General features: G+C 33.5%; 1 protein-coding gene across 19 annotated transcripts in view; it reads right to left on the reverse strand.

The window, feature by feature from the left end:
- The window catches only part of rbfox3b (RNA binding fox-1 homolog 3b), a 584,742-nt gene that overhangs the window by 224,005 nt on the left and 333,443 nt on the right, over positions 1 to 27,294 (reverse strand). For all 19 annotated transcript variants that reach the window (XM_073944090.1, XM_073944087.1, XM_073944077.1 and 16 more), the window contains one exon: positions 3,827 to 3,878. The gene's annotated coding sequence lies outside the window, so the exon portion shown is untranslated. The remainder of the gene's footprint in view (positions 1 to 3,826; positions 3,879 to 27,294) is intronic.

Here is a 27,294-nt window from a genome sequence, read left to right on the forward strand (position 1 = left end):
GTATCAGGTTAACTGGATATATTCTCTTATCGCGTGCAAAGTCACGTTAAAAACGCGACGCGTGCTGTTTGTTTATGGAGCTCCGTGCTAGAGTTCTGCTCCCGCGATTTATTCGGAAATTTATTCCCGCGCCGCAGAAATCTGGCGCGGGGACAGCCGCGGGAATAAATTTCCGAATAAATCGCGGGAGCGGTCGGTAACGGGTTTAATTTGGGACGGGAGCGGGCTGTCTAGCAATATCACGGATATTGCTATGTGAACTAGAAAGAGAGAGTCTGCTTGGTATGAGAGAGAGCGAGAGAGAGAGAGAGAGCGAGAGAGAGAGAGAGAGAGAGAGAGAGAGAGAGAGAGCGAGCGAACGAACGAACGAACAAGCTTTGTGCTGTGTGTATGTGTTTATACAGACAGCTTGGCTGTCTGGACTGTATACTGGGTGATTTTTGGTTTTGTTCTCCGCTCTAGCGGGACCGGGCAGAAAACGGAGCAGGTTCTCAGGCTAAAACCTGGCGGGTGCGGGCGGAAGCGGGAGCGTTGTCATCCGGAGGTGTGTGTGTGTGTTTTTGTGTGTGTGTGGTATGGCGAGTACACGACTGTCTCCTTCGTTCGGTTATCCGTGGCACTATCCACTCGCCATAGTGTGGCAGCTAAAATCCACGCCTACACTATCGAGCGTGTATGAACTGTGATTACTTTTTAAATTGCTGATTAGCTATTGGCCATTTCCCTCTCTGACTGAAGGCAGTCGACCAATCGCGACAGACTGTCATCGGTCCAATCAGCGCTGATTAGCTCCGCGCTAAGGAGGGGTTTGGGAACAAATGAATCACTGGACGATTCATACAGGAGTCGCTGGGATAATTAGGTAAAAATAAATGCAGATTATAAGACCATGAAAGTGTTTTTTGACCTTGCATGCATATTAGACTGTTGTTGGAGACTCTTACAACCAAGATATGACCCTATTTCATGTATGATATGGGCTCTTTAAATGAGCACAAACAGCACAAACAGTTTCTAAAGTAATGGATTACATTATAGATCTGTGCATTCTTACAGAGACACCTCTGTTATCAAACTAAACAAAACATGAGATTCATTTGCTGCTCACTTGTTTGATAACAGAAGTGTCCCTTTAAATGGTGCGTACAGACGCTGATCTGGGATCAGTTTATTGTATGGAGCGAGTATGGAGCGAGTCTGTCAGTCAGCGCTTATACATGCATTCACTGGTTCAGAGGTTGCAAAGTGAAAGGCGACGATCGACGCACAGTAATGTAAAGAAAGTGGGGTAGAATGGTAAAATACGGGAGAATTTCAGCAAAAACGGGAGGGTTTACGTGAGTGAAGTGAACAGGAAGTGTTTGTGGAGAAACAGTTTTGCGAGGGAACGCAAAACATCTTTGCGAGGGAACGCAAAACATCTTTGCGAGATAACGCAAAGACTTAGAAATATGAATTTTCCTCCCACCCATTTTTTTCTTTCACCCATTTTTTTTTTTTCACCCAGCCAATTTTTTTCTCCTCCACTACGTCCCTTCCGGGGTTCCGTATGTTTCAGACAAAATCTCTTCAGTATTTCATATTCAACTCAAATCAAATGCGGCGCCGCGCAAGTCTCAAAAAATTTAATTAGCTCAGCTATGTCGTTATTTCACTGATAAATTTCGTGAGCGCAGTATTACAAATCAAGAGCACATTCATGTAAAACAAGCGAGCGAATCTTTTTGCTCGTGCACCGATTTCCTCTGTATGTGGACAAAACTGCGTGTGATCTCTCGAATATAATACGCTGCTCACGCGCATATTTTCTCACTCTCAAACATGCACTGCTCACGCACAAATTTTCTTGCGCACTCTCAGCACACTGTTCCCTCTTCCTTTCGTGCTTTTTGATATGATTTATATTAGTACACTATTTCTTACCAATAACCAAAATACTGGAATAGACTTGCATATTACATTTTTAATCTAATAAAACATCACATTTTTGGCTGTAGGTTATATAAAATATACCCAGTTTCAAACACTTAAAGACACAGAGAATAGTTTTATTTTAAAAACATTTATTTAACATCGATAAGGTACACCATACTAATAAAACAACAACTTACGACATTTGTCAGTGAAATAACGGCATATTCTGCCAGCTGAAATCATGTCGCGCGCACTCAAAGCACAGCGATGACGTCACATTGGCCGCGCGCACTGAGTTTGATATCAGAAAGCTGATTGGCTATTGCAAGTTGACCTTTTTGTAGTTGTAATACTGCAAATTACAATTGGACTAGTGAAATAAAGAACTACAACACCCCAAAAACCTAGCAACAAACAACAAAAAAAGAATTTAAATGAGCATTAGATGTAGCGTTACATGGACATCGCAAAAATAAGACCTGTGCAAAAATATTGAAGACCCAGAACAGCGAATTTAAGACTTTTTAAAGCCTTAAATTCCGATTTTTAAATTTGAGACTTTTTAAGACTTTTTAAGACCCCGCGGGGACCCTGTATTACATATCCATAAAACACAGTGATATAATCCCGCTTGGATCGGATCACTATCTTACTGCAATAGATCCGCTCCAGAGTTTCTTTCAATCGAGCCGAGACCACCTCATTCAAGCGATCTCGGAGCGATTGATTTGGCATGGATCCGAGAGCGATTGGTGGTTTCACATATGCCAAACGAACCGCGCTAACTGTGCAAACGAGACAGGTTCCGAAACAAAAGTGTAGGTGTGAAAGCACCCATCGTCATTTATAGTAAGTACTGTAATGTTTTTAAACTACACAATCCTAAAGTACTCAGATCTGTTGTGGTACTTTTATACTTTACTGTAGTAAAGGCTGACTACAGTAAATATATATGCAATATAATGCTCATTCTTAAATATTTCCCTTTACTATAAGTCACTGTAGTATTTTAAATGTGTAACACCTGCTTTTATTGGATTTTTTTGTTTAATTATGAATAATGTGTTTCTGTTTATTACAGCATATTATATCCAGCAAATAACAGAACTGAACATTTATTCCTCATATGTTTCATTGACAGTTTTATTGATCACTAAGATATGATCGACTTGGATTTAAGTTGTTTAAAATTGAAAATTGCAAAAATAGTTCAGATGTAGCTAATTTTTGCCAAGTAGCTTTTAGCTTAGCTTGCTACATTTCCCAGAGGGCAGCATTTAGTGTGATTAAGCCACATTTTAAGTAGAGTAGCTAATAGCTTAGCTAACTGCATTTTTCAAGTATCTTACCCAACAATCCATCCAAAAACCATTCCAGTGTCTTGAAAATTAAAAAGTTTCAAGGGATTTTATCAACCAGCAAAAAACAGAAACAAAACGGCATCCTTCAGTGCACTCCAATTCACTCATTTAAGTGGAGTATATTAGTGGACTGATGAATGGTGGATGAGGGAAGTTGTAAACACATCTCTAATGCCGATCACATGAACACAAACTGTTCAAGAGGTATTTTCACAGTGGGTAAATGGTGGAAAAAACGCACAATCACCTGCTGGAACTGACGAATCACACCTGTTGTTTCTCTCAGTATCAACAAACAGCCTCACACAAATATATCATATCCACACACACACAAATGCACACCGCAGTGTTGAACTGAATCCCAATCTTGTATTTACCCTCCACACACACACACACACACACCTGCTCTGTTGAACACACAACAGCCTCGGACTGTGATTGAATGCTCAGGGAAGTGATGTCATCAAGTCAAGCGCAAACCACCTGTTCATATCAATCACTGACAAACAAACAAATCACACACACACACACACACACACCACTTCTCTTACCTGAGGTCCAAATCAGCACTGGTGATCGGTCAGGATCCTCCGCACACACCACCTGACCACACAACACAAAACACAAACACCAAACTGAGGACAATGCAGAAAGCATACTGATAAAGAACAATGCTGCTTATATGAGGCACAAAACTTTTATACAGACTTCATGATCAACCAAAAATGGAAATCATTCATTCATTCATTCAATTGTTCGTTCGTTCCTTCCTTCATTAGTTTCTTCATTCGTTCCTTCATTAATTCATTCGTTCGTTCATTCCTTCATTCATTCATTCATTGTCCTTTCGTTCGTGAGTTCATTCATTCGTTTGTTCGGTCTGTCATTCGTTTGTTCGTTCATTCGTTCATTCATTCATTCAATCGATCATTCATTCAATCATTCGTTCATTTATTCATTCATTCATTCATATATTTGTTTGTTCGTTCATTAATTAATTAATTAATTTGTTTATTTCTTCATTCATTCATTTGTTCCTTCATTCATTTCTTTATTCGTTTTTTCATTCCTTCATTAATTCGTTCGTTCGTTCATTCATTCATTCATTGTCCTTTCGTTCGTTTGTATGTTCGTGAGTTCATTCATTCGTTTGTTCGGTCTGTCATTCGTTTGTTCGTTCATTCATTCATTCATTCATTCATTCATTCCTTCATTCATTCATTCATTCAATCAATCATTCATTCATTCATTCATTCATTCAATCGTTAGTTCATTTATTCATTCATTCATTCATATATTCGGTTGTTCATTCATTCATTTATTAATTAATTTATTTATTTATTCATTCATTCATTTGTTCCTTCATTCATTTCTTCATTCGTTCCTTCATTCCTTCATTAATTCATTTGTTCATTCATTCATTCATTCAATCAATCATTCATTCAATCGTTCATTCATTCATTTATTCATTAATTCATTCATTCATTCATTTGTCCGTCAATGATGATAATTATTATCAGGGCTTGACATTAACTTTTTGGTCACCAGCCACTGTGGCTATTAGATTTTTAACATTACTAGCCACTCGTTATTTTCACTAGCCACAATTCTGTTGTTGGGAAAATATATTTTATATGCATAAATATGGCTTTGACATGCTGAAATTACTTGATTTAGATTTAGTGCTATGTCCAGTGTCGTATTACAATCCCTTTTTATGTCACATGACTTTTCAGAGCTGAAAATGAAGGATTTACCAAATTGATCTCTGACCACATCAAACATAAATAGATAATTATTTCTTAGCCATAAATTTTAAATGTGTCAAAACTGGCAAAATATAGCTGTATACTGTACTTTTTGTTTAACAAAACATTTCTTTAAAAAATCAACTGACATTTAAAAAAATTATTATTATTATGTATCTAAAACTGTACACAGTAATCTGTCCTGACTAAAGGTCCCAGATCACTCATTAAAGGTGCAGTAGGTGATTGTCTTCAGCAACAGTTTTAATTGTGCTAGTTGAAAGACTCTTCACAATCCAATAGAAATTATTAAAGTAAATGCTCTAAATGTGTTTATATGTATTTTTATATTCTGAGTAAGGCATAAAACCTTAAAAAAAAAAATGTTCATCCAATTAAATATTGTCCCATAATTCTGATAAGTAGCTGAAACTGTCTGTCAGCAAATGTAGATTAAGACTTCTGGGCATCTGTTTACGCAGATCCGCCATTCGAGCATGCCCGCCTGCATGAGCGTCGCGCATTCACGAGACAATCACAGACGCGGTGAAATCAAATGCTGAATTGAAACTTTTGAAAATACTGAATTAACTTTGGAGTTACTTTTGCACGCTGGAGGAAGGACGACACCATGACTGAAGTATTACTGTTAGACAGGTAATGTTCTTGTATCTAATGTTGTTGTAAGCAAAAGAAAGCAGGTAAAAACTTTCCAAGTGATAATGAAAGGATGTTCACATGCACACGGTTAACGTTAAGCCTATTAATAATCTATTCAAAGAATGGTTAAAGCAATAGCAACCGGTGCTGCTTACAAAAAAACAAAGCTGGAGCTTTTGAAAGCTGCAGGACTGTGCGCATGAGAATAACATTTTGTCTAGTCTATTTGAAAGAGAATCGATCACATCAGTTGCGTTTCTAGGCATGGTTGCTTCACGCAAGGAAATGAGAGTGCGCATGTGTTTTCAACAGCCACACGCATCACATCACCTGAGTGATCATTTTCTCATTCGGTATTTACCTGCTTTTTTTTTTGCTTGCGCAAACACAATTATTTTTGTAAGTCGTACAGCTACTCGATTCTAAGATCGGCTTTGCATGTATATTGGGCAATCCCTATTGTCAAACCCTGCTTTTAAGAAAATAATTTTCAGTCAGCCAAAGTGGCTAGTGAAAGTGTCTATTGTCTGTCTTACCATAGCTGAAATCTACTCGCATTTGGCAGTTTGGCAGGTGTTAATGTGAAGCAGGTAAACTAACTCCTTAAAATAATCAAAATTTTTACTTAAATAATATTGTTATCCATTTATTAGCACTGTAAAAAAGATAATTTAAATACACAATTATTTAATTATTTATTTATTTACACAAATGTATTTATTTATTTGTACTTATTTACTTAAATTCTTATTTATATGTTTAAGTAAATCCCTTTTTTAAAATTACATCAAATGAATAGTTTATTAATATGTTTTATAATAAATATTATTTATTTATTGAAGGTTTCATAAAATAAATACATGAATAAATAATACTACATTTATTTATTTATTTATTTATTTATTTATTTATTTATTATTTGCATTTATTTATTATATTTTTTATACTTTTATATAAAGCCATTTTAAAATGATTACATGAAATAAATACTGTTTATTATCATTTACAATAATAAATGTTATTTATTTATATATAATGTATTTATTTATTTATTTATTTATTTATTATTCTATATTTTAAGTAGACGCCCATTTAAAAGCATTACCTAAAATAAATATTGTTTATTATTATTGTTATTATTATTATTATTTGTAATAAACATTATTTATTTATTTAATTCATTAATTTTCTTTTTCTACTTAGTCTCTTTACTAATCTGGGGTCACCACAGTAGAATGAACTGCCAAATTACTCAGCATATGTTTTATGCTGCGGATGCCCTTCCAGCTGCAACCCATAACTGAGGAGCACCCATACACACTCATTCACACACATAAACTACAGACAATTTTGCTTGTCCACTTCACCTATAGCGCATGTGTTTGGGACTTAGGGGGAAACCGGAGGAAACCCACACCAACATAGGGAGAACATGCAAACTCCACACAGAAAAGCCAACTGACCCAGCCAGGACTCGAAGCAGCGACCTTCTTGCTGTCAGGCAATCATGCTACCCCCTGCACCACCGTGACGCCTTATTGATTCAATTGTATGAAATAAATAAATAAATAAACAGATACATGAAATAAATAAAGAAACAAATAATACTAAGACATTTATTTATTTATATATTTATTTATTTATTTATTTATTGCATTAAACTAATGGGAATAAATGGCATCATAATTATGAACAACTGACATAATGGATACCTTTCTTCAATTGGTTCTTTCATTGCATGCCCTATATTTCATATTCAACAACAATAAGATAACAACAATAACCCAAACTATTGTAGAGTTCAGTTATGTATATTTGGTTAGTATAAGTCTCATATTGTTTTTGCTCAGGTTAAATGACAATTTCCAGAGCATTCATGTATTTTTAAACCAATTAGATCTAAATGTTGTCTATTGTACAGCACAATTGGCCTTTATGTGTTTAGGCGAACCTGCAAACACATTAACAGAGAAAGAGAGTGAAACACACACTTCTGCAGACAGCACATGTATTATTTAACAGCAAAAAGGCCATTACAGAGGAACATTTGCCAAGAGCCGACGTGTCTATTACACCAGACACAAACACACACACCTCCATCAGATGGAGGATTTAACATAATCTGAAATCACTCAGTGGCCAGCCGTCAGTATCACTTCATTCCACTGCAGGACAGCGTGTGAAAGCATGCAAAAATAAAAATAAAATAAAATTTTAAAAGTAATATTAGTTTATTACAACAGCAACAACAAATAAAAACAAATAACAGTATATTATTATTATTATTATTACTATTATTTATTATTATTATTATTATTATAACAAATAATAGTAATTACTTATTCACAACAACAAAAATAACAGTAATATTAACATTAATATCATAATTACAATATTATAATAATTAAAATATTAATATTATTAATAATAATAATACATCATTATTATTATTATTATTATTATTAAAATTGTCTCATTAAAATATCATCATCATCATTATAAAATTGTATAATACAACAACAACAACAACAACAACAACAACAATAATAATAATAATATAAAATAGCAATAGTAATCATCATAATAATGTTTATAATATATTTTTAATAAAATATTATTATTATTATTATTATTATTATTATTATTATTGTTTAAAATTATCTTATCAAAATATTTTCATCATTTTCATTAATGCAAATAATAATAATAATAATAATAATAATAATAATAATAATAATAATGATAATAATAATAATAATTATTATTATTATCATAATATTATTATAATAGTAATAGCAATAATTATAATTAAATAATTATTACACAAGTATTATTACAATTTTATTAAATTCTTATTAAATTATTATTATTATTATTATTATTATCATTATTATTATTATTAATATTATTATTATTATTATTGTCAACATTATCATTATTATCATAAAAATAATATCATAATTGCACAATAATAATAATAATAATAATTATTATTATTTTTTTTTATATTATTATTATTAAATTGTCTTCATTAGTATCATCACCATCATCATAATCATCATCTTTATTAAAAAATTACCATAATAACTTTATTATTATTATTATTGTTGTTGTTGTTGTTTTGTTTTTGTTGTAAAAATTGTCTTATTAAAATAATATCATCATTATTGTTAAAAATAATAAATTAAAATAATAATAATAATAATAATATCATTATCATCATCATAATAACATTATAACAGTAATACTTATCATAATAATTATATAATAATTATTAAAATGTTATTATTATTATTAATATTGTTGTTGTTGTTGATATTTTTTCATTATTAGTATTTATTTATTATATTATTTATACTTTTAAGTAAAGCCATTTTAAAATGATTACGTGAAATAAATATTGTTTAATATTATTTACAATAATAAATATTATTTAATTATATGTTTATTTATTTAGTGAAGATTTACAAAAATATATAATTAAATAAATAACACTACAATATTTATTTATTTATTTATTTATTTATTTATTTATTATTACTTTATATTTTAAGTAAAGCCTATTTAAAAGGATTACATAAAATAAAGTAGTTTATTATTATTATTATTATTATTATTTATAATAAACATTATTTATTTATTTAATTAATTTGTTGTCTTTTTGAATTAGTCTCTTTATTAATCAGGGGTCTGCCACAGCGGAACGAACCGCTAACTTATTCAGCATATGTTTTATGCTGCAGATGCCCTTCCAGCTGCAACCCATAACTGAAAAACACCCATACACACTCATACACACACATACACTACGGACAATTTTGCTTATACAATTCACCTACAGCACATGTGTTTGGACTGTGGGGGAAACCGGAGCGCCCGAAGAAAACCCATGCCAACATGCAATTACATTATTATTATTATTATTATTATTATTATTATTATTAATAATAATATACTAATAATAATAATAAAAATGTAAATCAATGCACAACAGCGTTAGCATGTATCTCTACATAAAGCACATGCTGTATATTAGAGTCTACTTAACACACAAAAGCACATCAGAATACAGTAGGAGAAGCTGAGAGATGAATCTGCAGACAGAGAAGCATGTAAAGCTCAGCGCTGCAGTGACAGAATCACTGAAAACATTCATTTCACAGGCGTTCGTGCAGTTGTTCACCAGCTCTCGGAGGCAGTGCTGTGTTGTGCTGGATTCTGAGGCAGTTTGTGTGTGTTTTGCTGTTTACGTGACGTGTGTATGGAGTTTTTCAGTCTCTTTCTGCAGACTCGACAGCCTGCTGCTCGACCGCATCAAATATTAACACTGCGATTAAACCAGAGAGAGAGTTTGTAGTGCCGCAGTGAGTGAGTGAATGTGTGTGTGTGTGTGTGTATTTGGCCGGCGCTCACTAATCACTTAGGGCAATGCTGACCTCAAGTATGCACGCTCACACACACTCACACACACAAAATCTACATCAATCTAGATGCATTTGAGAGGAGTGTTTTCATTTCCAAACACACACTTATTACACTGAGGACTTTCCCCAGTTTCTTGTACACAGTAACACAATCAAAAACATGATAGCGAGCGTGTGTATGTTTTCACAGAGAGTGTGTTACAATATGTGTGATAGTGTGTGTACTTGTGTGTGCGTTAGTGTAGTGTAAGTGTATGCGGGTGTGCGTGCATTTGTGCTTGCATGTGTATATTTTTGTGTGTGTGTGTGTATGTTATTGTAGTGTGTACATGGGTAGTTTAATAACACTGACACGTGTGTTAGTGTATTTTACAGCATGTGCGTGCATGTTATTGTAGTGTGTGTCAGTGTAGTGTGTGTTTGTTGTATTGAGTGTTGTTACTGCATTGGGTATTGTACATTAGTGTAGTGTGTGTAAATGTAGTCTTAAGGGTGTGTGCGCATGTTACTGTAGTGTGTGTCAGTGTAGTGTGTAACGGTGCATTAGTGTAGTGTGTGTGTGTGTGTTTGATTGAGTGTTGTTAGTGCAGTGGGTGTTGTCCATTAGTGTAGTGTGTGCGCATGTAAATGTAGTGTGTATTAGTGTAGTTCACAGTATGTGTGTGCATATGTTACCGTAGTGTGTGTTAGTGTAGTTTACAGCATGTGTGTGTGCATGTTACTGTAGTGTGTGTTAGTGTAGTTCACAGTATGTGTGTGCGCATGTTACTCTAGTGTGTATTTGTGTAGTTTACAGCATGTGTGTGTGTGCATTTTACTGTAGTGTGTGTTAGTGTAGTTCACAGTATGTGTGTGCGCATGTTACTGTAGTGTGTGTTAGTGTAGTTTACAGCATGTGTGTGTGTGCATTTTATTGTAGTGTGTGTTTGTGTAGTTTACAGCATGTGTGTGTGTGTGCATGTTACTGTAGTGTGTGTTAGTGTAATTCACAGCATGTGTGTGTGTGTGCATGTTACTGTAGTGTGTGTTAGTGTAGTTCACAGTATGTGTGTGCGCATGTTACTGTAGTGTGTGTTAGTGTAGTTTACAGCATGTGTGTGTGTGCATTTTACTGTAGTGTGTGTTAGTGTAGTTTACAGCATGTGTGTGTGTGTGCATGTTACTGTAGTGTGTGTTAGTGTAGTTTACAGCATGAGTGTGCGCATGTAACTGTAGTGTGTGTTAGTGTAATTCACAGCATGTGTGTGCGCATGTTACTGTAGTGTGTGTTAGTGTAGTGTGTGTTAGTGTAGTTTACAGCATGTGTGTGTGTGTGTGTGTGTGTGTGTGTGTGTGTGTGTGTGTGTGTATTTTACTGTAGTGTGTGTTAGTGTAGTTTACAGCGTGTGTGTGTGCATGTAACTGTAGTGTGTGTTAGTGTAGTGTGTGTTAGTGTAGTTTACAGCATGTGTGTGTGTGTGTGTGTGCATGTTACTGTAGTGTGTGTTAGTGTAGCTTACAGCATGTGTGTGCGCATGTAACTGTAGTGTGTGTTAGTGTAGTTCACAGTATGTGTGTGCATATATTACTGTAGTGTGTGTTAGTGTAGTTCACAGCATGTGTGTGCGCATGTTACTACAGTGTGTGTTAGTGTAGTGTGTGTTAGTGTAGTTTACAGCATGTGTGTGCACGCTACTGTAGTGTGTGTTAGTGTAGTTTACAGCATGTGTGTGTGTGTGTGTGTGCGCATGTTACTGTAGTGTGTGTTAGTGTAGCTTACAGCATGTGTGTGCGCATGTAACTAGTGTGTGCTAGTGTAGTTCACAGTATGTGTGTGCATATATCACTGTAGTGTGTGTTAGTGTAATTCACAGCATGTGTGTGCGCATGTTACTGCAGTGTGTGTTAGTGTAGTGTGTGTTAGTGTAGTTTACAGCATGTGTGTGCACGCTACTGTAGTGTGTGTTAGTGTAGTTTACAGAATGTGTGTGCGTATGTTATTGTGTGTTAGTGTAGTTCACAGCATGTGTGTGCGCATGTTACTGTAGTGTGTGTAGTGTATGTGTGTTTGTTTGGGTGGTGTTAGTGTAGTGTAGTATGATAACTGTGTGTGTGTGTGTGTGTGTGTGTGTGTGCGTGTGTGTGTGTGTGTGCGTGTGTGTGTGTGTGTGTGTGCGCCTAACACACAGAAAACGGTTCGTTTACCTGACAGCATGCGTTATTAAAGCTGCAATGAACCCGCTCTGTTGTCCTTCACTCTCTGCACGGCACAACAAAATAAATAAAAATAAACAAATCATTGAAATAAAATAAAGCGGTCGTCTCTTTCAGGGGAATCAACCACTGAGCATCCTCTGGAATTCCTCTCGCTCTCTTATTTTAATCAGAAGCACTAATGAGGCCACATTTATAATGCAACACACCACAGGAGGGATTCGTCTGTCATAAACCGTTATTAATTTGATCATTAGCGTGATCATCTCAATATTACTCAGTTGAAAAAAGGCTAAATGCAAAAGCATGAATTATTTACTCATTGATTGTTATTGTTTTGATCACTGTTGTGTAAATATATATTTATGCCATTCATTATTTTTTCATATTCAGACATTATTTTACACTTGCATTTATTTATTTATTCATTTATTTTATGGGTTAATTTGTTTTTTTATTTACTTATTTGTTTTTGTTTATACATTTATTTTGATTATTAGGTTGCTTGTTATATTTATTAATTTGTTTTATTAATTAATTTATTATTTATTTATTTATTTATTTACGTATTTATTTATTTATTTGTTTGTTTGTTTTTGTTATACTTTTATTTGTTTGTTTGATTGATTATTTATTTATTTGTATGCTTTTATTATTTATTTGTTTGTTGTAAGTTGCAAATGTACACATTTCTATTTACTTTTATACTATTATAGTTGTATATATTTAATCATTCATTCATCTGCTTATTTATGTTTATTTAATAACGCGTTCATTTATTTATTTGATGTTTGTTTGCTCTAAATGTACACATTGTAATTTACTATTTCAATATTTATTAATTTATCAATGCATTTATTTGTTATAAATGTAAACATTTGCATTAACTGTTACACTATTATAATTCTAAAAATATTTATTTAGTTGATTGTTTACTCATTTATTATTGCATTTATTTATTTGATGTTTATTTGTTTGTTTGTTGCAAATTTACACATTTTAAATTACTATTACAATATTTATTTATTTATTTATTTATTTATTTATTTATTTATTTATTTATTTATTTATTTGTTATTTGTTTGTTGTAAACATAAACATTTGCATTTACTAATACGCTATTATAATTGTAAAAAAAATTTTTTGTTTATTATTTGTTTACTAATGCATTTATTTATGTGTAGTTTATTTTTTTTTTGCTGTAAATAAGCATTTGCAGTAACTATTACACTATTTTAATTGCATACATATTTACTTATTTGATCATTTGTTTTCTTATTTATTAACGCATTTATTTATTCGTTGTTTGTTTGCTGTGAATGCACATATTTGTATTTACTATTACAATATTCTAATTATTTTTTATTTATTTATTTATTTGTTTGTTTACTTATTAGCTAAATTGATCTATTTGTTTGCTGCAAATCTGCAAATTTCTATTTAATATTACAATATTATTTATTTGTTTATTTATTTATTTATTTTGTTTGTTTATTTATTAGCTAAATTTATTTGTTGTTTGCTGCAAATCTACACATTTCTATTTAGTATTACACTATTATAACTGCATATTTATTTATATTTATTTTGTTTGTTTGTTTGTTTTTTACTTATTAGCTAAATTTATTTATTTGTTGTTTGCTGCAAATCTACACATTTCTATTTACTATTACACTATTATAATTGTATATTTATTTAATCATTCATTGATCTGTTTTTTTTTTGTTTACTTATTTATTAATGCATTTGTTTATTTATTTGAGGTTTGTTGTTCTCAATGTGCACATTTTACTTCACTACTACAATTTGTATTTATTATTTATTTATTTACTTATTTATCAGTGCATTTGTTTATTTGTTGTTTACTATTACAACATTATAATTGTATACATATTTATTTTCTTATTAGTTTACTTATTTATCAATGCATTTATTTATTTATTTTTGTTGTAAATGTAAACATTTGCATTTAGTATTACAACTATCATAATTGTATAAATAGTTTATTAATTTATTAATAATAATTATAATAATATTTATTAATATTAATTGTTTATTTAGTTGCTGTTCACTGTGAATGTACACTTTTATTTTTTTTATTTATTCATCCAATCATTCCTTATTGCTTGTACCTTTCCTTTTTCCTGTCATACAAGTTGAATACATTTGTTTATTTTTGACAATTTTTATTATTTTTTCTCCTAAATACTGTAGACTTTATTTTTGTTTTCATTCATTATTTTTTTCTCTGTTACTACTGTTGCTAGTGCTGTATCAATTATTATCACCATCATTTTTACTTAATCATCCATACATGTTGTATAAATATTTTTTTTTATTTCATCATTGAACCGTTAGTTTCATTTGAATATTTATTTATTATTATTAAGAGTGGTGATAATAATAGTAGTGGTAATAGTATATCGTCAAATCCACTCTTTGCATTCATTCGTATAACAGCCAAAGCTAAATTAATTGTTCATTATTCAATTAGCATTGCTTTTTCGTTACCATTGCATAAACTCTGATTCATATTCACTCTCAATTGCATTGATTGAATGTAATGATAATTGAAAGCACAGCCCTGAGGTCAGCATGTGTGTGCGTGTGTGTTTGGTGATGATGAACTGATCAGGGCTTTTAAACAGACGAGCTTGTTTACCGTCCTCAAACTCAATCAATGATCTGCAGCAGATTAATTGAGACGCGGAGCATTGATTTTCCCGATGTCCAGAAAGGCAGCGAGACTCTTCTGTAGGGTCAGGGTTTATTCGCTCACACTGGACATCTCAACACACACCTTCTCCTTTTATTATAAATGATACTAGCATCTGAAAGTCTGCGCAAAATCTAAATGTACAGTCTTTATGTAGCTAACGCACATTGTTATTATTTAGGTGAACAATTATTATGTTTAAATTAATCTACGATAAAAATAAAAGTTTGTTTTGATAATCTTCAATCATAGTCTGAGCATCTGCTTTTGCGTTTGGAGTGGGCGGTGCCTTTTTTTGACGTCAGTTTGATGCTTCAGCCACAATATTCGTAGCCACGCTCCTCTTACCGTTAGTTTGCTATGAGGGAATAAAGCATGAAAAGAAACCCTTGCCCCATACTCGATATTCAGTTTCAGTTGGAAGTACATCATCATACAACAAAACGTACCCTAAGTAACGTATTTCAAATTCGCAAGGATGTAAACAGCGCCCTCTAGTGGTAATGTCATCTGAACCGTACAATAAAACGTAGCCTAAGTATTATATTTCAGAATTGTAAACAGCGCCCTCAAGTGGGTCTGTCATTTGAAACGTACAATAAAACGTACCCCAAGTAATGTATTTCAGATCCGAAAACATGTAAACAGCACCCTTTGGTATGGTGCAATTGAAATTAAATACATACATAGTCAAACACACAAAAAAAACGTATCCTAAGTAATGTATTTTTAATTTGCAAACAGCTCCCTCTAGTGGATTTGTCATCCGAAACGTACATCAAAACGTACCCTAAGTAGCACATTTTACAATCGCAAAAAAAAAAAAAAAACCTGCCCCATACTCAATATTCAGTTTCAGTTGGAAGTACTTAATCATATTGAATAAAAGTCTCTGCAACTTACAGTTTACTCAGATTTTAAAGAAGTTGCGGAAAACGTTTTAACTATTTGATTAAATAAGATGATATCGGTAACTTAAATCGACTTTCTACCTTAATAACACAGTCTCATTGGACATATGTGCTTTATTCTGTTTTTGTGAAAGCACAAAAAATGTACTTCAACATATGTTTGACGGCAGTTTCTATTTAAATGAACACTAGGGGGCAGTGTGAGGAGAACTTCTGTTCCTTTTCACACTAATAATATATTTAAGGACAAATTATTGAGTATTAAAGGATTATTTCCGAGCAGTTCTTTGTACTAGGAGTTGCAGAGACTATTAAACTAGTCAACGTCAATGCTTTGCATGACAATTTTTGATTGGTATCGACTAGTCGCGCTGCATAGATCCCCAGAACTACATTTATTTTGTTTGTTTTAGTGATAAGCACTTGCATCTTATCACTTATATAGAGCAATTAAAATACCATAACATTGAAACAACATGAATAATTCAGAGCATGATGCTTTTGACTAATTGGAATTTTAATAAAGTATATGCTGCAATTAAAATTAAATACATACAAACATAAAGCCAAATGAATAATTCAGAGCATGATGTGTTTATGCATTTGTGATACTTCAGCTCTTCAGGTTCAAGTATGTTCTATAATTATGGATGAGATTATTCATAAATTGAGATTCTTTATACTTTTATGCCACTGTAGGACTGTGTCTGACTCACAATAAGTGGCGTCGGTCTGTGATGAGGGTCAAGGCAGATGCAGACACACAAACACACCAAAATCTACCCTAGGTAACCTATTTCTAATTACCACACAGGTAAACAGTAGCCTCTTGTTGATTTGTCTTCTGAAAGTACTACAAAAGCTACCCGAAGTATCATATTTTTAGTTCGTAAACAGGTTAACAGCACCCTCTAGTGGGTTTGTCATCTAAAACTTAAACAAACATACCCCAAGTAGCGTATTTCAGGTTCACAAACAGGTAAAAAGTGCCTTCTTGAGGGTTTGTCATCTGAAACGTAAACAAAATGTAATCCAAGTAACGTATTTTAAATTCACAAACAGGTAAACAGCACCCTCTAGTGGGTTTGTCATCTGAAACATACAATAAAACACTCCAAGTAATGTATTTCAGATTTTCAAACATATAAACAGCTCCCTCAAGTGGATTTGTCATCTGTATTGTACAACGTAACGTACCTTAAGTAGCGCATTTCAGATTCGCAAACAGGTAAACAGCACCCTCTAGTAGATTTATTATCTGAAATGTGCAACAAAAATTACCCCAAGTAATGTATTTCAGATTTTTGCAAAAATGGTAACAGCTCCCTCTAGTGGATTTGTCATCCAAAACATGAAAACGTACCCTAAGCAACATATTTTAAATTTGCAGACATGTAAACAATGCTTTCTAAATAATTTGTCATCTAAAATGAGCAAGAAAACATACCCTAAGTAACGTATCTCAGATTAGAAAAAATGCAAAAAGTGCCCTCTAGTGGTCTGAAATGTGCAACAAAATGTACCTGAGTAACACTAATCAGATTTGCAAAAATATAAACAGTGAACTAGAGAATTTATTGCCTACAAATGTACAACAAAACGTACCCTTAGTAACATGTTTGAAATTCGCAAATATGTAAACAGTGCCCTCTAGTAGATTTATCGCCTGAAATGTGCAACAAAACATACCCTAAGTAACGCATTTCTAATTACCACAAAGGTAAACAGCGCCTTGTTGATTTGTCATCTGAAACGTACTATAAAAACTAACCCTAAGCAGCATATTTTAAGTTCGCAAACAGGTAAACAGCACCCTCTAGTGGGTTTGTCAACTGAAACGTAAACAATGTACCCCGAGTAGCGCATTTCAGATTCTCAAACAGGTAAACAGCGCCCTCTAGCGGGTTTGTCATCTGAAACGTAAACAAAACGTACACCAAGTAACGTATTTCAGATTCATAAACAGGTAAACAGCGCCCTCTAGTGGGTTTGTCATCTGAAACATACAGTAAATCACACTCCAAGTAATGTATTTCAGGTTCACAAACATGTAAACAGCTACCTCTGGTATGCTGCAATTAAAAATAAATATATACATAGTCAAATGAATAGTTCACAGCATGATGTGAACACTTTAGCTCTTCGGATTCAAGTATGTTCTGTAATTATGGATGAGATTGTTCATAAATGGAGATTCTTTATATATTTATACCACTGTAGGACTCTGCCTGACTCGCAATAAGTGGCGTCTGTATGTGATGAGGGTCAAGGCAGAAGCAGACAAAAACACACCAAAACATATTCTAAGTAACATAATTTAAAGTTCCCAAACAGGTCAACAGCACCCTCTAATGAATTTGTCATCTGAAACATACAGTGAAACGTACTCTAAGTAACGTATTGCAGATTCGCAAACAGGTAAACAGCGCCCTCTAGTGGATTTGTCATCTGAAACATACAATAAAACGTACCCTAACTAATATATTTCAGATTTGCAAACAAGCAAACAGCGCCCTCTAGTGGATTTGTCATCTGAAACATACAATAAAACGTACCCTAAGTAATATATTTCAGATTTGCAAACAGGTAAACAGCGCCCTCTAGTGGATTTGTCATCTGAAACATACAATAAAACGTACCCTAACTAATACATTTCAGATTTGCAAACAAGCAAACAGCGCCCTCTAGTGGATTTGTCATCTGAAACATACAATAAAACGTACCCTAAGTAATATATTTCAGATTTGCAAACATGCAAACAGCGCCCTCTAGTGGATTTGTCATCTGAAATGTACAAAAAAAAAAAAACATACCCTGAGTAGGACATTTCAGATTTCAGTGAAATATTTTATGTTTGCAAACAGGTAAAAAGCACTCGCTGGTGGATTTGTAATTTTAAGTGTCCAACAAAAATGTATCTTAAGTAACGTATTTCAGATTTACAAAAATTTAAACAGCTCCCTCTAGTGGATCTGTCATCTGAAATGTACCACAAAGCATACCCCAGGTAACGAATTTCGCATTCGCAAATATGTAAACAGCGCCCTCTAGTTTATTTGTCACATGAAATGTACAACAAAACATATCCCTAGTAATGCATATCATATTGTAAAACATGTAAACAGCACCCTCTAGTGGATTTGTCATCTGAAATGTGCACCAAAATATAGCTAAGTGGCATATTTCAGATTCACAAACTGCCTAACAGCTCCCTCTAGTGGACTCGTCATCTGAAGCGTACAACCAAATGTACCAAGTAACATATTTCAGATTCACACACATGTAAACAGCTCCCTCTAGTGGGTTTGTCATCTGAAATGTACAACAAAACACACCCTAAATTACATATTTGAAAATCGCAAACAAAAACAGTTCCCTCAAGTGGACTCGTCATCTGAAGCGTACAACCAAATGTACTAAGTAACATATTTCAGATTCACACACATGTAAACAGCTCCCTCTAGTGGGTTTGCCATCTGAAATGTACAACAAAACACACCCTAAATTACATATTTGAAAATCGCAAACATAAACAGTTCCCTCAAGTGGACTCGTCATCTGAAGCGTACAACCAAATGTACTAAGTAACATATTTCAGACTCACACACATTTAAACAGCTCCCTCTAGTGGGTTTGTCATCTGAAATGTACAACAATACACACCCTAAGTGACATATTTGAAATTCGCAAACATATACACAGCTCCCTCTAGTGGATTTGTCATCTGTAACATACCCAGAGCAATGCATTTTACATTTACAATTGTTTTTCTACTGTATAAACGGTTTATTCTATTGCTGAATATTGAATGTAATCTATATAGATGTAGACGGTCATATGCTAATGAGCTCGCTCTGCTCTTCTGATTGGCTGCTGGACTGGAAAAGCATCTTTACTTGCAGCACTTTGACAGATCTGCTCATGAAGGCCATTACTGGAAGCCTCGGCTCCAGTACTTGCGCTTATATAAATGAAAGCGTGTAGTGCTGTTAGTCAGCGTTTATATTCATTTCTGGTGCAGGACGAGGAACAATCATTTACAATGTGTAAACAGTGTTTACGGTGCCTCACACACCTTCCGGAGCAGCAGGCAGTTTATTGGCCCTCTGAGAGCCCGGAGAAAATGAGACGCGTCTTTGCTCATTACTCTCAGCCTCACACACACACACACACACACACACACACACGCACACACACACACACACACACACACACACACACGCAACAAAACAAGCAGAAAGAGATGCTGTGGAGGAGAAAACGGATGCACTTCTGGAGAAGAGTTTGAGCAGATCACACATTTAAAAAGATTTTCATTCACAGAAGAGGCTTCATGGATCCATTCGAAACATGTGAATGTTGGTATTTACATTGCTTGCATGTGTGATTATGTTATATTACATTTATTATTCATTCATACATTTACTTGCATGTGTGATTACATTTTATTACAGATTTATTTATTATTTATTCATAAACTGACGTGTGTGATATACATTACTTCAGTGCATTATATTTATTATTTATTTATACATTTACATTAGTTGCATGTGATTATATAATATAACATTATATGTTTTGTTATACATGTACATTACTTGCGCATGTCATCATGTTATATGTTACATGTGGCTAGTGATGGGAAGTTCGGATCATTTTACTGACTTGGATCTTTGAGTCTCGTTCATCAAGACGAACAAATCTTTTTTCGAGTCATTTCGTTCATTTGGTTCAATTTGCAAAAATATTATTAAAATGCTACGAATTGCTTCCAAACACATCTACAACTAGCCCAAAAGGTTGACTGCACGACAAATATGTCATAACTAAAATACTATAAGATTTTTGCAAAAATGGTAACAGCTCCCTCTAGTGGATTTGTCATCTAAAACATGAAAACGTACCCTAAGCAACATATTTTAAATTTGCAGACATGTAAACAATGCTTACTAAACTATTTGTCATCTAAAATGTGCAAGAAAACATACCCTAAGTAACGTATCTCAGATTAGAAAAAATGCAAAAAGTGCCCTCTAGTGGTCTGAAATGTGCAACAAAATGTACCTGAGTAACACAAATCAGATTTGCAAAAATACAAACAGTGAACTAGAGAATTTATTGCCTACAAATGTACAACAAAACGTACCCTTAGTAACATGTTTGAAATTCGCAAATATGTAAACAGTGCCCTCTAGTAAATTTGAGGTTGACTGCACGACAAATATGTCATAACTAAAATACTATAAGAAGGAGAAAATAATAATTCAGTGTTTACCTGCTCTTTTGTCCATGAAGGCATGTTGTCTCTTCGCTCAGCTCACCTCTTCATGTCTTCAAATGTCAGGGGTTCATTTACGTTACACTGACAGTCACATATAATCTTAATCAATGCACAGTCTGAGCCGATAGGAGCCATGATCGTTCGTTGTTTACGTGACAGAATGACTTAAACCCGAGGAGTCGAGAGATGAGCGGTTAAATTTTTTTTCCGGCTCTAAACGCGTATGATTAGCCCGTGATGAACGAGTAGTGACTCAGACCCGATCGAGGACTTGAGAGGTGAGCGGATCAATTCTTTTTCCGGCTCTAAACGCATATGATTGGCTTCTGCCAATGTGATGAAGACTTGAAATTAACGATACTACCTGCACAAATGTGCGCACGCGCGGATGAACGAATCACTCCCTGAGAGGACTCGTAGTTCCCGAGTCATTTTGAAGATTTGTTCAAAATGAACGAATCGTTCATGAACGACCCATCACTACGTGGCATGACACTGCATTGCATTATATAGAACAAGCTGCTGACAAACTTACTGTTGCACTCAAGAAAGTTTCAGACTGGTTATGTTTTTCATGTCTTATGCCGAGTTCAGACTGCATGATTTTCAAAGTAGTCGTGTCACAGATGTTTTCACACTGCATGACTATCTGGGCTAGCGTTTCGTCGCTGCTTTGTTTACACTGCAAGATGGATCGGGGACAGGGGCTTTCAGATTGCATGACTTTACTATAGGAAGAATCACCGACAACTTTGTCCAAACTACATTCTCATAACTACATAATGAGAAAGAAGCCTTTAATGGGGTAGAACATGTACATGTTTGCTCACCTGGGTTTAAAGGGAATTAGCCATTTCTCCTCAACGTTGATAATAAACTAATTTCTTTCTGTATGAAACGTCAAACAGACACGGTTGCTCCTGAGTCCTGTCAAACCTCCACTAGTTTCTCCTCCATTTCGTGAGTCCAAATAAACCGAAAATGAGCGCTTTTAACTTCTCCCTCAGCCTCCCGCTGGCCTGCAGCAGGTATAAACACACACGCACACACAAGTGAAAGCTGCTCTCTCATTGGCTGTAGGCGATCGCTGATGTTATTTTCAGTCAAAACTCAATTCACACGGCATGATTTGAACCGCCGACAGCTCCAGATATTTAGCATGCTAAATATCTCGCAGGCATCGGTGACTCATCGGCGATTCTCTCAGATTGCGTCTTTGATCGTTCATACTGTGTGATTGTCGCTCACGTGCACGAGCAGCGATTTGCCTGTGATTTCAGGCATTTGTCGGCGATTTCTCAAAACCTGTCGGCGAGCCAAAATCGGGGCTAAAATCACGCTGTCTGAACTATGCATTACCCTCAATGCAAGTAAAACTTTGGGAATGTTTTTTTTTTTTTTCAATTAAGAAAAACGAGTAGCATTGCTCAGATATTTTAGTTAATAGGGTAATGTGATAAATGTAGTTGATAATTTTAAACATTTAGGCATAATTATTGACTCTAATTTAAATAAAAACAAAAACATTAAAGGGGTGGTCCACTACGACATCATATTTTAAACTGTAGTTGATGTGTAATGTAGCTGTGTGAACATAAACAGCATCTCTGACTATAAGACACTCAAAGTTCAATGCAAAGGGAGACCTTGGTTTTTACTGAGTTAGCTTAGCAAAGCCTACAATGAAAAAATTTTGAAGACTACAAAAAATACTTCCGGCCCCTGTGAGATCACAAAGGTTCTTTTACCGTGCACACACCCTGCGCAGCTAAGGGCCGCGGCCAGAGGCACTGTACAGTTATAGCAGAGATGGAGCTAAAATGCGTCCAAACGCTGCTGTTTCCACAGAACTTCGTCTTTTTCTGTATTTGGGCTTCCAGAGAACACGACACAAAGACAGAAGTGCTTACAGTTCAATATTAACTATGTTCCAGAGAATTATAAAACACATAGCAAGCATGATTTGACAAAACACAGCTCCAGAATCTCCCCCAGTTCAGTGCTGGATTCGGTTAAAATCTCCTCAAAGCAGAAGCTGTGAGCTACAAGTAAGTGTTTTTATTTGTTAAAATTGATCATGACATGTACAGTGTCTAGCGTTAACGGTATGCTGTAGCAACGATGTAAACAATGGGTAATTTTGTTTTGCACTGCAAACGATTTAGCTATAAATTCATATTTATCAATTAAACTGCTGTAAACATACACTTCACCAGCACGTTAGTGTCTCTCTATGTGTGTGCGCGACTTTGCATTGATTCTCTTTAGGCAGCTTTTCTATGCATTTTACATCTCAGATAATGAAGTCACAAAAGATATGTGCATGATTCATATAACTTACACCTGCATATTCCGGATATATGTGAAAGACGTTGTGTAACGCATTGAGTTAAAAATAAATACGAGATAGCTCACCTAACTCGTGGTTATAATGTGAAACATGGCGATGGACGATGGCATTGTCATCATAGGCGGAGGTAAATTAATTATGTATGAATAGTTAATTAATTCATAACGAATTAATTAGTTGTAGCCTACCCTTTCTAACTTGTCGTTAGATAGAGACAAGATTAATTTAAAATCACGTTTAACAACTATAGTGAGACGCCATCCAGCGGTACATCCTTGATAAACTGTCCGAAAATGTAAAATGTTTTTTTCTTTTTTATTAAAAACTGCTTTTATTCTAGCTGAAAAAAATAATAATAATAAGGCGTTATTTGGAAGAAATATCAGACATACTGGTAAAATTTCCTTGCTCTGTTCAACATCATTTGAAAAATACTTTAAAAAGAAAAATTCAAAGGGGGCTAATATATATATATATATATATATATATATATATATATATATATATATATATATATATATATATATATATATATATATATAAATATATATATATATATATACACACACACACACACACACACACACACACACACACACAAATATATATATATATATATATATATATATATATATATATATATATATATATATATATATATATATATATATATATATAATGGTTATATATATACAGTTGAAGTCAGAATTATTAGCCTCCTTCGATTTATTTTCTTCTTTTTTAAATATTTTCCAAATGATGTTTAACGGAGCAAGGGAATTTTCACAGTATGTCTGATAATATTTTTTCTTCTCGAGAAAGTCTTATTTGTTTTATTTCGGCTAGAATAAAAGCAGTTTTTAATTTTTTATGAACCATTTTAGGGACAAAATTATTAGCCCACTTAAGCCATATTTTTTCTCGATAATCTATAGAACAAACCACTGTTATACAATAACTTCCCTAATTCCACCTAACCTGCCTAGTTAACTTAATTAACCTAGTTAAGCCTTTAAATGTCACTTTAAGCTGTATAGAAGTGTCTTGAAAAATATCTAGTAAAATATTATTTACAGTCATCATGGTAAAGATAAAATAAATCAGTTATTATAAATATGTTATTAAAACTATACTGTTTAGAAATAAGTTGAAAAAATCTTCTCTCCGTTAAACAGAAATCGGGGAAAAAATAAACAAGCAGTGTAATAATTTAGGGGGGCTAATAATTCTGACTTCAACTGTATTTGGTTAAAAAATATGATTCAAGATGACATGCAAGAAAACAAACCTTAATATTGTTTGCGGTGTTGCTGCTCAAGTAAATGCATAAGAGTTTTTTTCAGTATTATTGAAAGGGCAACTATTACTTAGATTTCTGAGGTGGGAGTTTTTAAATTATTATTTTAATGGCAAAATGTTCCTGAATACACACAATTTTATCTATCTGAATACAGATAGTTTGATATAATTTGTATTCTTATTCAAAACAGTTTGAATACTTTAAAAAAAATAAATAATAAAAGATCTTGGAGATGCAAAATGTACCTGCAACTCTAGACCCACATATAACAGCCTCTTCAACAGAGCAAGAAACTGCCATTGAAATGAATGGGGATTCATAGCGCAACACTCCGCATCCTATGTGAAAGCCACATTAAAACATCTAAAATCTCATCCTTCGAGGAACATTTACAACCAAAACATTTACTTTCACTGTTCTTCATTGATGAAATTATGTCCTCAACCATCCGAAACATATCAAATATAATCTATTATAGAACTTTCATTTTCCAGAACAATTGTTTTCACTGTTCACTCAGCTGTAGACTGATTTTCCCAAGCCTACAGAATATCTACAGTCTCCTCTTTTGAAACATTTATTTCCAAAGACATTAGCTTGATTATTAATTATTACCAAGCTAGAAAATCTAGTAAAAACAGTAATATTTAAATAAGAACCAAGTGTTTAAACCTTCATGTACATTTGTGGAACATAAACCCTCAATTGTGAGAAGAAAAAGAAGCTATGATTTGGATGAGATTTTTCCCTGAAAGGGAAATTATTACTTGGATTTCTGCCTGCTGTTGTAAAGTGTCACAGCTTTAGTGCTAAATCTGCAATTTTGCTGATCTTATAATGTGTGCGTGTCTCTTTTATAACACTTACACCAGAGAGAATAAGTAACGACTCGCTCTGACGTGCAAAACCATTACACAACTCATTTCCAGATGATTCTCAGCACTCAGATCTTCACATCCAGCAAAACATCAGATGAGAAGAGAGCAGACAGTAAAAAGCCGGACTTCAGTGCTTAAAGCGGTGCAGACAGAAGCAGAAAACAGATTTTCAAAGGTGCGTTCAGGTGTTTTTTTTTTCATGTACAGTGTGCGTTGATGCCTGCAGAGAAACTCTCACACAGGATCTGACATCAAACGAGTCCTTCTCAAAGATCAGACCACAAAACCAGCTTCAGAAGAAGACAAACACGTGGAGACGTTTTTGTGCTGCTCTAACAGAAAAAAAAACTCAGATCATCTAAACCTTTAATAAAGTCTACTGCATCATATCTGATATAGGACTCATTCTAGAAATGTGGGTAGATTTCAGGTATTTTCCATTAATTTTTCCTTAAACTGGCATGACATACTACAAATGTATGATTTACAGTAAACTGCATTCATTCATTTATTAATCTCAAAGAAAATTGATCCAATAGCATCACATTCGTTAAATATCTAAAAATACCCCCACCCCCATTACAAAAGACTTATTTAAATATATATTAATAACTGGAGCTTATTATAATATCCAGAAGGCAGAGACAGTCAAACAAAGTAGGAGTCTTTGATAATTATTTTAGAGACAAAATGTCCTTAAAAGCACATAAACACATAGTTTTAAAGATAACTCTAAAATAATAATTTGAACTATTATTTAAAACAGATTCATTAAAGCTTTTGGTGTTTTTGAAAAATAATCGATTTATCCTGAAGATGCAAAATGTACCTGCAATTCAAGAGTCACCCATGATACAGCCTCTTAACTGATCAAGCTAATCAACAGAGCACCAAACTGCCATTGAAGCGAATGAGTTTCATATCGCAGTGCAACACTCCCTGCGTCCTGTGTGAAAGCCAAATTAAAACGTCTAAAATCATCCTTCAAGGAACATTTACTTCCATAAAATTTACTTCCAAAACATTTACCTTCACTGTTCATCAATGATGTCCTCGATCATCTAAAACAGGGGTTCTCAAACTGTGGTAAGTGTATGAATATGATGACATATAGCAACATTAATACTTTACACTTAAGTACAGAAGTTTTTTTTTTTTTTTTTTTTACTTTTCAAGAACGGTAACCTTTCATTTTGAACTTTTAAAAGCATATTTTAATTTATTATTTATTTGTTTGTTTTTTTTGTTTGTTTTTTACATATAACACTGTACAGTGTTAATGTTCTAACTATTTATAATGTTTAAAGTGGCTGACAATAATAAATATTTTTAATAATTATTAATCTGCCTCATTTTTTAACTGTGCAGTGCTGTAGCGGCTTCATCGGGCCTACTACGCTACTGTATTTCAATACTGTTCATTATGATGGTACTTGGAGAGACAATTATTTTCTGAGATGGTACTTGATGAAAAAAGTTTGAGAAACACTGATCTAAAACATATTACATATAATATTTATATTTAAAAAAATAAATAAATTAAAATAAATAAAAAAAA

Source organism: Danio rerio, chromosome 3, assembly GCF_049306965.1.
Source record: "Danio rerio strain Tuebingen ecotype United States chromosome 3, GRCz12tu, whole genome shotgun sequence".
NCBI classification, from domain to species: Eukaryota; Metazoa; Chordata; class Actinopteri; order Cypriniformes; family Danionidae; genus Danio; species Danio rerio.